Consider the following 13,161-nt stretch of genomic DNA (forward strand, 5'->3'; position numbering starts at 1 on the left):
ATTTCTTGGGTGAAAAATACATCCACAGGGTTTAGATGAGGCCAGGTGTTGCTTGTTCAGATCTCAAGCCCAGAAAGCGGAATTGATCCTTGAAAGAAATGACATTCATCTTGTTTCATATTCAGTGGCTTTGATTCAGCAAGCCACAACAGTTAAAAACAAGGTTATCAGGAAATGTTCGGATGGTATCTATGTCTCTGCAAAAGGAACTAGGCCAGATGCGGTGGCTCACACCTATAATTCCAGCACTTTGGGAGGCTGAGGCAGGAGGATCGCCTGAGGACTGGAGTTTGAGAACAGACTGACTAAAATGGTGAAACCCCGTCTCTACTAAAAAATACAAAAATTAGCCAGGCATGGTGGCGGCCCCTGTAATCCCAGCTACTCAGGAGGTTGGGGCAGGAGAATTGCTTGAACCCAGGAAGCGGAGGTTGCAATGAGCTGAGACTGCGCCATTGCACTCTAGCCTGGGCGACAGAATGAGACTCCGTCTCAAAAAAAAAAAAAAAAAAAAAAAAGAAAGAAAGAAAGAAAAAGAAACTATTCAGCAGGCTGATGAATAAGATCTAAGAGTTGTCCAGCTATAGAAACAAGATGCTGGATGATTCCTAAGACCTACTTGTGATACTTAAATGATACAATAAAAGACCTATTGATTTTGGGGGGAAAAAAACCCAAAAAACTATTATTATTATTGTATTTACTTCTAAGTTTGGTAAGTTATTACCTCACTAGAAATATAGAAAAGATTCCACTTAATATGCTGTGTCATATAATAATAAAGTGAAAAAACTTTTCCCCAAATTATCAAGTCATCATTACCACACTATTTTGAAAGTACATTTTATTGCTTTGTGATGGCTTTTTTGTTTTTTGAGAGGGAGGCTCACTCTGTCTCCAGGCTGCAGTGCAGTGGTATGATCTCGGCTTACTGCAACTTCTGCCTCTTAGGTTCAAGCCATTCTCCTGCCTCAGCCCAAGTAGCTGGGGTTACAAGTGTGTGCCACCATACCCAGCTAATTTTTGTATTTTTAGTAGAGATGGGGTTTCACCATGTTGGCCAGGATGGTCTCAATCTCCTGACCGTCGACCTTGGCCTCCCAATGTGCTGGGATTACAGGTGTGAGCCACCACGCTTGGTCACGTGATGGCTTTTTAAAAATCATAAATGATTCTATATTTGTCTCTTTTTGGGCTATCTAATGTCTTTTATTGACCTCTGTTTACTTTTACAAATACAAGTAGGGAGCCCATTTTATTATTACACTTTAGTTTTAGTTTTTACAAGTGGACAGTAAGTACTTCATGGATCCAAATATTAGGAATTGATCTTAGGCAAAAAAAATTGGGGCAAAATGGAAGCAACTTATAATTACAGTTTTATCTGTGTTTTTCTGACTACCTGGTTCTGTGCTGTTTTTGCAACATTTACTTAACGTATTTCTTTGAATGCTGCTTCAAATTTTGTTTCAAAATTGAGGGGGTAAATTATTAGCAAACAATAAACATAAACAAAATTTTATTTGCCTTTTTTTGTTAGAGATAGGATTTAAGGAAAAATTCTGGTGATTTTGATTACAGGTAATGGCTAACCTCTTATGATTTATTTTATTTATCTTTCCATCTATTTGGGCATTTTATTTTTGGTAAAGAGTCTCTTCCCCAGTAAGACTGCAGTTCTTCTTAATCACTGAAGTTATTCCTTTCCTTGTGATGGCCTTCTGTGTTCTGTGTCTTGGCAAACATCTGAGCCTAATAGTTGGGTGGTGCCCTTGGCATAGATGTTATGTAAGGAATTATCACCTGCTTTTAGAGACAGTCATGCCATGAAATCAAAGGAGTCAGTAAGGCGTTATGGAATCAGTAGGCTTGTGTGACAGCTCTGACGCTGATGCCAATTAATTACCTGCCTGGACCTCAGTTTCCTCATCAGTAGAATGAACACAGTTGGCCTAGTGACCCCAAATGTGTCTCCCAAGCTAACATTCTGTGATTCTCATTCTCTGAGATGTTACCACAAGGAATGTTTACTTCTACATTGCTTTTAAAATAAGAAAAATGGAGAAAAGAAAATGAGAACTAGAGTTTAATTTTAAAAATTTGAAGTGTCATTGATGAGGTTATAGTGATGTGTCATGTTGCTTTAGTCCAGTAGTTCTTAATTAAGAGTATGCATTAGAACTACCAGGGAACACCTAAAATATATGCATAGATGTGTGTGAACATATATACATATTGACACACACAAATATGTTTATTTTTCGGAGACAGAGTCTCACTCTGTTGCCCAGACTGGAGTGCAGTGGCATGATCTCAGCTCACTACAACCTCTACCTCCTGGATTCAAGTGATTCTTCTGCCTCAGCCTCCCAAGTAGCTAGGACAATGCCCAGCTAATTTTAGTATTTTAAGTAGAGATGGGTTTTCACCATGTTGGTCAGGCTTGTCTCAAACTCCTGACCTCATGTGATCCACCCGCCTTGGCCTCCCAAAGTGCTGGAATTACAGGCATGCGCCATGGCAGCTAGCCACACACACAAATATGCTTGCTTGGGCCCATGCCTTGCAAATCTGATTCAGTAGGTTAAGGATAAGGATAAGGATAAGGATAAGACCTAGTAAGTCTTGGTTATTCAGATGCAAATAGCGGTTGAGAGGCCTCTCTTCCACTTATGGAAAGCAGATACTGTAGGTATAGACTGATCTGGTATACTCCGCAACAAATAAGTCCCATTGTTCTTTTGGGATCCTATAATTAATTGGCACAGATTTTAGTTTTTCTCTTTTCTTTTCTTTTTTTTTTTTTGAGACGGAACTCGAACTGTAGCCCAGGCTGGAGTGCAGTGGTGTGATCTTACCTCCTGGGTTGAAACAATTCTCTTGCCTTAGCTTCCCAAGTAGCTGGTATTACAGGCATGCACCACCATGCCTGGCTAATTTTTTGTATTTTTAGTAGAGACAGGGTTTCACTATATTGGCCAGGCTGGTCTTGAACACCTGACCTCATGATCCACCCACCTCAGCTTCCCAAAGTGCTAGGATTGCAGTCATGAGCCACCGCGTGCACCCAGCCCAGAGATATTACAACAAGCTAGTTTTTCTTTAAGAAGAACCCACTTCTCGTTTTCCTATCTGTTCAGGCTGGTATAACAAAATAACATAAACTAGGTGGCTTATCAACAAGAGAAAACGATTTCTCACAGTTCTGTGGCCTGCGAAGTCCAAGATCAAGGTGCCAGTAGATTCCATGTCTGGTGAGGGCCCACTTCCTGATACTCAGTAGGTACCGACTTGCTGTGTCCTCACAAGGTGGAAGGGGAAATGGGCTCTCTGGAGTTTCTTTCATAACTGTGCTAATCCCATTCCTGAGGGCTCCTAATCACCTCCCAAAGTTCCCTCCTTCTAATGTGGTCACTTTGAGAGTTAAGATTTTGACACAGAAATTTTGGAGGTATAGAAGCATTCAGATCATAGCACTTATATCTCAAAGATAAGGAGATTACTACGTTCCTTTTCACTTTTCTATCTATATTTTAAGTATTAGTAACATTTGATTGTCTGGTATATAATAAAACAGTCTTTTGATTGTTGACCCTATCTTGACATTGTATGATAGGGGTTATTTAAATTAAATTTAATTTTTTTTTGAAATGGAGTTTTGCTCTTGTTGCCCAGGCTGGAGTGCAATGGCACGATCTCGGCTCACTGCAACCTCTGTTTAAGCAATTCTCCTGCCTCAGCCTCCCAAATAGCTGGGATTACAGGCTTGTGCCACCACACCCAGCTAATTTTGTAGTTTTAGAGACCGGGTTTCTCCATGTTGGCCAGGCTGGTCTTGAACTTCTGACCTCAGGTAATCCACCTACCTTGGCCTCCCAAAGTGTGGAATTACAGGCATGAGCCACTGCGCCTGGCCTAAAATTTTTAAAAATTAACTACCTTTTTAAAAACACATAGTATAAAAAGTATGATGAAAGTGAAAGTCCAGCTTACTAGAGATAATGATTATTAACATTTTGGGGGTTTAGCTGATTTTATTAAATATAAAAATTATTTATTAATGTTAATTTAACATTAATATTAAAATAATAATACATTTTATTAAATACCATTTAAATATCAGTCTAGGGCTGAGTATGGTGGCTCATGCCTATAATCCCAGCACTTTGGGAGGCTGAGGTGGGTGGATCACGAGGTCAAGAAATCAAGACCATCCTGGCCAACATGGTAAAACCTTTTCTCTACTAAAAATGCAAAAAATTAGCTGGGTGTGGTGGCACACACCTGTAGTCCCAACTACTTGGGAGGCTGAGAAAGGAGAATCCCTTGAACCCAAGAGGCAGAGGTTGCAATGAACGTAGATTGCATCACTGCACTCTAGCCTGGGTGACAGAGCGAGACTCCACCTCTAAATAAATAAGTATCAGTCTAGGCTGAGGGTGGTGGCTCACGCCTGTAATCTGAGCACTTCGGGAGGCTGAGGTGGGTGGATCATGAGGTCGGGAGTTTAAGACCAGCCTGGCTAAAATGGTAAAACCCCATCTCTACTGAAAATACAAAAATTAGCCGCATGCGGTGGTGGGTGCCTGTAATCCCAGCTACTCAGGAGGCTGAGGAGGAGAATCACTTGAGCCTGGGATGCGGAAGTTGCAGTGAGCCGAGATCACGCCACTGCACTCTAGCCTGGGTGACAGAGCAAGACTCCGTCTCAAAAAAAAAAAATCTGTCCACGTGTAGTGATAGTATAACACACTGGTTATGGGCTCTACTTTTACATTTATGGTCAATTTTTTTTTTTTTTGAGACAAAGTCTGAGTCTGTTTCCTTGTTTGTAAAATGGGGATGATAGTAGTAGTACCCACCTAACGATATTGCTGTAAGGATTAAATGAAAGGAGGCATACAAACATTCACCCTCTGTCTAGTTCTGGATAAATACAAATATCAGCTATGAAGATGATAAGGAGATTAAAGAAGGATGAATGGCTTATTTGGATCAGCAGAAATGAGAAGAAATCACCTAAGGAACAAGTAGTAAGGGTGGACCTGAGCTTGGTTTATTTGTGGGCCCTGGAGAAGATGGCTAGTTTAACCATTTTTACAAGCTGGAGATAGCGCTCTCTTGGTGGTTTTGACTGGTGATGACACCCAGGATGACAGTGCTGTCATGTGGGGATAACATACCACTAAGCTGGATTGTGTTTGTTTTGATACCTGATTGGGCCAGCACAAAATCCTGGGGAGAAAATAGAGAATCTGCAGAAAGTATTTTTTTTTTTTTTTTTTTTTGAGATGGAGTTTCACTCATGTTACCCAGGCTGGAGTGCAATGGCACGATCTCGGCTCACCGCAACCTCCGCCTCCTGGGTTCAGGCAATTCTCCTGCCTCAGCATCCTGAGTAGCTGGGATTACAGGCACGCGCCACCATGCCCAGCTAATTTTTTTGTATTTTTAGTAGAGACAGGGTTTCACCATGTTGACCAGGATGGTCTCGATCTCTTGACCTCGTGATCCACCCACCTCGGCCTCCCAAAGTGCTGGTATTACAGGCTTGAGCCACCGCGCCCGGCTGCAGAAAGTATTTTTTTACCGCAATCTTGCTGCATCTGGCCTGAAGATCCTGTGTCTGCTTATCCACGAGTTAGCCTGGGAGAAAATGTGTAAGCCTTGGTTTGAGTGGTCTGCCCCTATGTCTGTAAGCAGCGTTGTGTGAGAAGGGGATGTCTGTCTGACATTTGGCTTCTCTGCATTGAAACCATGGTTGGGAGTAAAGATGGCATAAAATGCGGCCTCAGTATTTTGTACCTGTTACTTATTCTCCTGCATCCAGGGAATGTTCCGATTATGGCTTGTTACTTGTCAGGATCCCCTGAGAACATATCTTGAGTGTGAGCTGAGGTCAGGAATATTGAATAATTTGCCAGATGTTTCCAGTCAGATCAAAGACCTAAAACTCTACTCTTCATTAGAGTCCTTCCTTCCTCATTCCTTATTTTGGCCTGTGGGACTAAAATGGTAAGGCTTTTAGAGTGAACCTAATATTAGAAAATGCGTCATCATGTTTTCCTTTCTGATATTTACAATCCTTACTTCCATTACTTCTAGCTAAAGATCATCACCCTAGTAAAACTTTGCCAGAGAACCCCGCAGCATTCACCAGCACGGCCACTGCAGATCCCAGAGCCCTGCTACAGGCCTATATAGACAGTCACTCTGTGGTCATCTTCAGTAGGTCCACATGCACACGCTGTACTGAGGTAAGGCTCTAAGTTCAAGGGGTTTAAATGGAATTATAGGAATTTGACAGACTGTTGAGCTCAAATGTAAACAACTGGATTTCACCTTTAGGAAGAGTGTATGTAGTTGTAACTTGCTTCAGAGTAATGGTAAAACGTGGACTTAAGAAGAAAATATTGCCTGAATAATCTTTTTCTGAGCTTTTGCCAAGTATAAGATGTTTTCAGGTAGTCAAAGTTAGGGAAGGTTAGGGTGGGGGAGTTACCAAACTGGTTGATTTGCTGCTCTTTCAGATATGTCTGTAGGGAATATTTCATAAGAAATGGTTGCTTAGGGTACTACCAAATTTTGATAGATGTCTCTTCATCCTTTGGTTTATTATGGGGAAAATGACTTCACAAAGAATAAACTGTGTTTCCTACTTGGTTCTCAATGTTAGATTATCAGAAAGAAAAGGTCAGTGGTCACAGCCATGGGGAGGATTGGTTTAGTCCACCATGAATTAATCACAGAATGAGGGTGAGAATTGAAAGGCAAACCTGATCTGGCTGGTGCTTCAGAGGAAGGTTGAGGGCATTTAAATGTCACTGAAGTTTAGCTCTAAATTATACTCAGTGTAGCTCTAGGCCTACACAGTGGAGTCTTAAGTAAACATAACTGGCCATCTGTCCAGGTTCACCTGAAGGTTAATTTATTATTAAGTTTAATTTTCTCTCAATTTGTCTGCCCCGTGACTTACTTTCCAGATCTCGAGACTGAATTCAGAAGCCTTTTTATTCTGGAAACCTTAAGTAGAAATGGGCTTATGGGCTTTTTGGACTCTCTCTCTCTTTCTCTCCCTCACTCTGTGTGTGTGTGTGTGTGTGTGTGTGTGTGTGTGTGCACCTGTGCACATGTGCACTTTTTTTCTAAATGAAGAAAAAGGAAGGTGGGCAGCAAAAACACTGAAGTAGGGAGACCCTTTCATCCTTGTCTCTCTCCTGAACACAGTCTGCATCAATGCCACCTTTCGCTTCATCCCAATCAATGTGATAGTGATGTCTTTCATGTAGGACAGTGGGAGTAGGATTGCAAAGAGGTAGAAGACACAAGTCCTATCCCTGGGGGTTTAGCTCAACTGAGAGGGCAGAACATAGTCCTAAGAAGAAAAATGATCTCAGCTAGTCCATGCTAAAATCTACATGATTGGACAGGCAGTAAATGTTAGAGAATTTAGAAGAGGGCTTGGTATTAGAAATCTGCTATGTAATTCTTGGCTTCTAGGGGCTTCATTATCTAGCTCTAGTGATCTTACCTGCTTTGGGGACCTACCCCCACCAAAATTCCTTTTTGTTTAATCTTTAAAATGAAGGGCTTGCTTACTGAGGGTTTTTTTAGTTCTGAAATTATGTGCTTGTCTAGTCTCTTTTGTTACCGAACAATGGTTAAGAGACTGGACTCTAAAGTCAGAGCGTGGATCTTGGTTCTCTGATTTCTCAACCACATGACTTTAGTTATTTACCTGTGGTGCCACAGTTTCCCCATCTGTAAAATGTGAATAATAATAGTACCTATAACATAAGTTTGTTATGAGGATTAAATTAATATTTATGAATGCCTTAGAACATACCTGACACATAGTAAACATTACATCAGTGTTTGTTAAATAAAAGAACTACTTGCATTTTTTCCTTTTCTGTCAGGACATAAAAACTTGGGTGGTTAATCTTCTCGCCTGTCAGTACTGAGGCAAGATTAGATGGCAATCAACGAATACCTGACTTAATGCTAAGTACAATTAATCCTATCAGTGGCTTAATAGCTACCATTTGAGTGCCAACTATGTGCCAGGCATTCGGTCATTCTACCTATATTTTCAAACATTATTAAAGAATTGGGAGCTGGGCACAGTGGCTTATGCCTGCACTCCCAATGGTTTGGGAGGCCAAGCCAAGAGGTTCACTTGAAGCCAGGAGTTCAAGATCAGTCTGGGCAACATAACAAGACTCAACCTCCATGAAAAAAAAAATTTATATATATATATATATATATATATATATATATATATATATATATATTTTGGCATGGTTTGCATGTGCCTGTAGTCCTAGCTTCTCAGGAGGCTGAGGTGGGAGGATCACTTGAGCCCAGGAGTTCAAGGTTACATGAGCTATGACTGTGCCACTGCACTCCAGCCTGAGTAACAGAGTGAGACCCTGTCTCTAAAAATAAATAAATATGGGCACAGTGGCTCATACCTGTAATTCCAACACTTTGGAAGACTGAGGCAGGCAGATCACTTGAGGCCAGAAGTTCAAGACCAGGCTGGCCAACATGGTGAAACCACCTCTCTTCTAAAACTATAAAAATTAGCTAGACATGGTGGTACATGCTTGTAATCCCAGCTACTCAAGAGGCAGGGGCATGAGAATCACTTAAAATTCAAGAAGCACAGGTGGCAGTGAGCCAACATTGTGCCACTGAACTACAGCCTGGGCGACAGAGTGAGACTCTATCTCAAACTGATAATAATAATAAAAATTTAAAAATAAAATAAGTAAATAAACAGAAAATTCTGATTTTTAACCCTGCCTTAGTTCTGGAATGAAGAGTTGGGCTAGCAGTCAGGATTGCTACTGGTGATAGATAAATAGATTCTCAGTGTGCTCCTTGCAATCCCAGATCTCTTTGACCTGTCATTTTTCTTTTTTTCTTTTCTTTTTTTAAGTCCCCATTATGCCCCAGAATGTTCTTATTCTTAATGTTATCTCTGAAATCTACTAACTCCCTCAGTCTCCAGCTCTCCTGCCTATCCCCAAAAATGTAAAGCCTTACCTATATTTTCCCCAGCTTTACTTAATTAAATCTAGCCTGGGAATGAAGAACTTTTCCTATAACATTTGTGTTAGTTGTTTGCATGCTTATTTAAATGTACAGTTATCTGGCAAATTTATTTAATGTCATTATCCAAACAATCCCAGGGTATGCCAGGTCTTCTAGATAAATATCCTCTGGTTTTACCTTGTCGATTACTAATTCCTTAGCTTTTCTGAATATATAAACTGTTTTCAGATTGATGCCAGTTAATTTAGAAATTAATTTTTGATGTCTTTGGCCATGAAACAGGATTAAGTGCTTTTCCTGGTAAAGTAGTGGATTTCTTCTGTGGGTGTACAACTCATGTACTTAGCTGTTCACATTTATTTATTTAAATTACCTTGAAGTAGAATTTTCCCAGGTTATTCGCTTTAGTTTTGATTTAATCTCTCATTTAACAACTGGGATGTGAGTAAATCAGAATGGAGAAACTTTGTTTTTATATTTGTACTTGGTCTGATTAATGTGCATTTCTCTCTGAGATGAGTAATGTAATTTGCATTAATTCAAGTTGGGAAGTACCCATAAGGAAATTAACTTCTATGTAAAATTAGCCTTCCACTCTTGCATAACACATTAGTTATGATAAGTGTTTTACATGCATCCTGCTGTGACGAGTAGGTTTTAAAGTGCAAAGGTAATCCCTCCCCACCTTTTCAGAAATGCAATATTTGTTTCTTATATCTATTTCAGAGTGGGAGGGGCTGAATTCAGATTCAGATTGGGGCTTGGGTGCCATCTAAAAGAGTTTAAGACTACTGAGGTTGTATAAATGAACTTATTTTCCCATTTTATTGAAATGTTGAATTTAGTCCTATAGAAATGATAGAAATCTCCCAGTATACTCCTATACAATAGGAAGTCTACTGTTTTTTTGTTATTGTTGTTGTTGTGTGTGTATGTTTTTTGTTTTTTGTTTTTGTTTTTATTTTTTATTTTTTGGAGACAGTCTCGCTCTGTAGCCCAGGCTGGAATGCAGTGGCAGAATCTCAGTTACTGCAACCTCTGCCTCCCAGGTTCAAGTGATTCTCCTGCTTCAGTCTTCTAAGTAGTTGGGATTACAGGCACATACCACCACACCTGGCTAATTTTTGTATTTTTAGCAGAGACAGGTTTCACCATGTTGGTCAGGCTGGTCTCAAACTCCTGACCTCGTGATCCACCCACCTCGGCCTCCCAAAGTTCTGGGATTACAGGCATGAGCCACTGTGCCCAGCCTGGAAGCCTACTGTTTTAGTCATTAAGTTTAGATTGAGACAAGAATACAACTTGTTTTTGTTTGTTTTTTGTTTTTTTGAAGAATACATTTTCCTCATTGATCAACTCTGTGAACTTCAGGCTACTCTGGCCTTTTAAATTTTATTGTATAACTGTAGGAATATGATTCTAAACTTTCCTAAATTATTGACAGGCTGTTTGTGTCTTACACATAAAAGCCTCTTGTGTCAGTAGTTTCAATGCTATCTAGTCGCATAAGTAAACTTTTAAATAAAATTTTATTTTTTATCAGTGTAATTTGTATAACCTTGAGCATATGATTTTTTGTTTATTTGTTTTATTTAACAGTCTCAGAGCATAATAGGCTTTTTTTTTTTTTCAGTAACTGATTTATTGGTTGAGGGTTACTCAGCCAAAAAATAAATAATACTTTGACTATTGTAAGAATATATTTTTCCCAGGTTTGCCACATAATGCTTTTTAAGTGTTCTAGTGCTTAGTGGGGTGCGGTGGCTCACGCATCTAATCCCAGAACTTTGGGAGGCCGAGACGGGTGGATCATGAGGTCAAGAGATCGAGACCATCCTGACCAACATGGTGAAACCTCGTCTCTGTTAAAAATACAAAAATTAGCTGGGCATAGTGGCACACGCCTGTAGTCCCAGCTATTCGGGAGGCTGAAGGAGGAGAATAGCTTGAACCCAGGAGGTGGAGGTTGCAGTGATTTGAGAAAGCGCCACTGCACTCCAGCCTGGTGACAGATGGAGACTCTATATCAAAAAAAAAAAAAAAAAAAAGTGTTCCAGTGCTTTTTAAAACATCGTATTAAATCCATTTTATAATGAGGTAGAAGACAAAAAAAAAAAAAAGATCAGTGTAAGGCTGGAAGCTGTGGTTCACGCCTGTAATCCCAGCTTTTAGGGAGGCAGAGGTGGGAGGATAGCTTGAGCCCAGGAGTTCGAGACCTGCCTGGGCAATATAGCAAGACCCCATTCTCTACAAAAAGGAAAAAACCAAAAAGACTATTTACATATATATATATATATAAAATGAGGTAGACTGAGTCACTAAACATATAAAATATATCTTATGAAGTGATACAGATGAATCATTGACAATTGAATTAGAATCAATAGACTTCAAATACTCTTTTAAATATCGTTACTGTCAACAGGGAGAATCTTGTAGGTTACATAAAAGTGAAATGGAAAGCTTTCAAAGGAGAAGGCTGGTTGAGAAAGGAAGTAACAAAGCTGGATAAAGAGGTTCTCCTGTTGGTTATAACCTCATTTTTCATTTTCCTCCTTGTTTCTCAACTTCTTCCAGGTAAAGAAGTTATTTAAGTCTCTGTGTGTTCCTTATTTTGTGCTTGAACTTGATCAAACAGGTAAGTTTCTGTTTAATATGTAAATCATACCTGCTGACTGTACATTTTATTTAATTTGTTCTGTCTAGCTTTAATTTTTCTTCCCTGAGGTTTTTATTGTTTAGTGAGTATCTGCTACCTGATTCCTCTTTTTGGTCATTTAGACAGGGCACTCCCCGGAGCTAATCATATTTACCTTTAGCCTTTACCTAGTTTATAGCCTTGATATTACCCAGCGTTTCCGGTTATTGAAGTTATTCCTCTTATTACTCATGAATCTAGTTACAGATACAGTATTTGCTGGTTTATGGTAACTTCGTTTTTGCAAACTTGTCTCCTTTCTGATAAGTAATACAAATAGTATTTGAATTAAATATAAATTGAGATGCATTCAGAAATTGTGGCAGGGACATGCAAAGATCAGTAAAGGTAAAAGAGCCATGAAAAGTGCTACTGGGAAATCCCAGGGAGAGAAAGGTTGGTGGAATAAACAGAAAGCTTCTTTCTAGGACCATGGTGCTCTTTTTTTGTGAGTCAGAAAATCCCAAGGGCTCACAGACAGACGTTATTAAGAATCTAATCTAGGCCCATTCGTGACTCACACCTCTAATCCCAACAGTTTGAGAGGCCAAGGTGGTAGGTTCGCTTGAAGCCAGGAGTTTGAGGCCAGCCTGAGCAACAGAGTGAGACCCTGTCTCTACAAAAATAAAAAATTAGCCAGGCACCCAGGCGCAGTAGCATGTGCCTATAGTTGTAGCTACTCAGAAGGCTGAGGCAGAAGGATTGCTTGAGCAAAGGAGTTCAAGGTTACAGTGAGGTATGATTGCACCACTGCATTCTAGCCTGGATGACTTAGTAAGACCTTGTTTCGAAAAACAAAAAAAAAATCTGCTTGGCTGTACGCGGTGGCTCACGCCTGTAATCCTGGCACTTTGGGAGGCCAAGATAGGCAGATCACAAGGTCAGGAGTTTGAGACCAGTGTGGCCAACATAGTGAAACCCTGCCTCTATTATAAACACAAAAAAATTAGCCGGGTGTGGTGGCATGCGCCTGTAGTCCCAGCTATTTGGGAGGCTGATGCAGGAGAATCGCTGGAACCCAAGAGGCGGAGGTTGCAGTGAGCTGAGAGCATGCCATTGCACTCCAGCCTGGGTGACAGAGTCAGACTCTGTCTCAAAAAAAAAAAAACAAAAAAAAAAAATCTGCTAGTGCCCAGCACCAACATTTCTATTAGGAAAAGCAGACCTCTCCAGATTAGGAAGAAGAGATAAACTTCATGCCACCTAGTAGCTTACAGGAAGCAGAGTTCTGGGCATTGACAGTCTCTGTTTAGTCTCCAAAGGAAAACAAGGAAAGGATTCAACTAGACACAGAAAGATACATGGCAATTGGGAGAGATGAGTAATTGGCATATAAGTTTCATTTGTTTTATTCTTTTTCTTTCTTTCTTTCTTTCTTTCTTTCTTTCTTTCTTTCTTTCTTT

At 40.1% G+C, this 13,161-nt stretch overlaps 1 protein-coding gene and 1 long non-coding RNA gene across 3 annotated transcripts in view; one reads left to right on the forward strand and one right to left on the reverse strand.

The window, feature by feature from the left end:
- Positions 1-501: 501 nt before the first annotated feature.
- LOC116565957 lies at positions 502-11,575 on the reverse strand. Its single transcript, XR_004275680.1, has 3 exons — positions 11,561-11,575; positions 8,463-8,467; positions 502-682 (listed from the first exon to the last, which is right to left on the reverse strand). It is a non-coding gene; the product is annotated as an uncharacterized LOC116565957 (long non-coding RNA).
- The window catches only part of TXNRD1 (thioredoxin reductase 1), a 92,594-nt gene continuing 85,532 nt past the window's right edge, over positions 6,100-13,161 (forward strand). For both annotated transcript variants that reach the window (XM_032299839.1, XM_032299853.1), the window contains exons 1-2: positions 6,100-6,257; positions 11,638-11,698. The gene's annotated coding sequence lies outside the window, so the exon portion shown is untranslated. The remainder of the gene's footprint in view (positions 6,258-11,637; positions 11,699-13,161) is intronic.

This window comes from Sapajus apella, unplaced genomic scaffold, assembly GCF_009761245.1.
Source record: "Sapajus apella isolate SASKATOON/1434 unplaced genomic scaffold, GSC_monkey_1.0 scaffold2, whole genome shotgun sequence".
In the NCBI taxonomy this organism is placed as follows: Eukaryota; Metazoa; Chordata; class Mammalia; order Primates; family Cebidae; genus Sapajus; species Sapajus apella.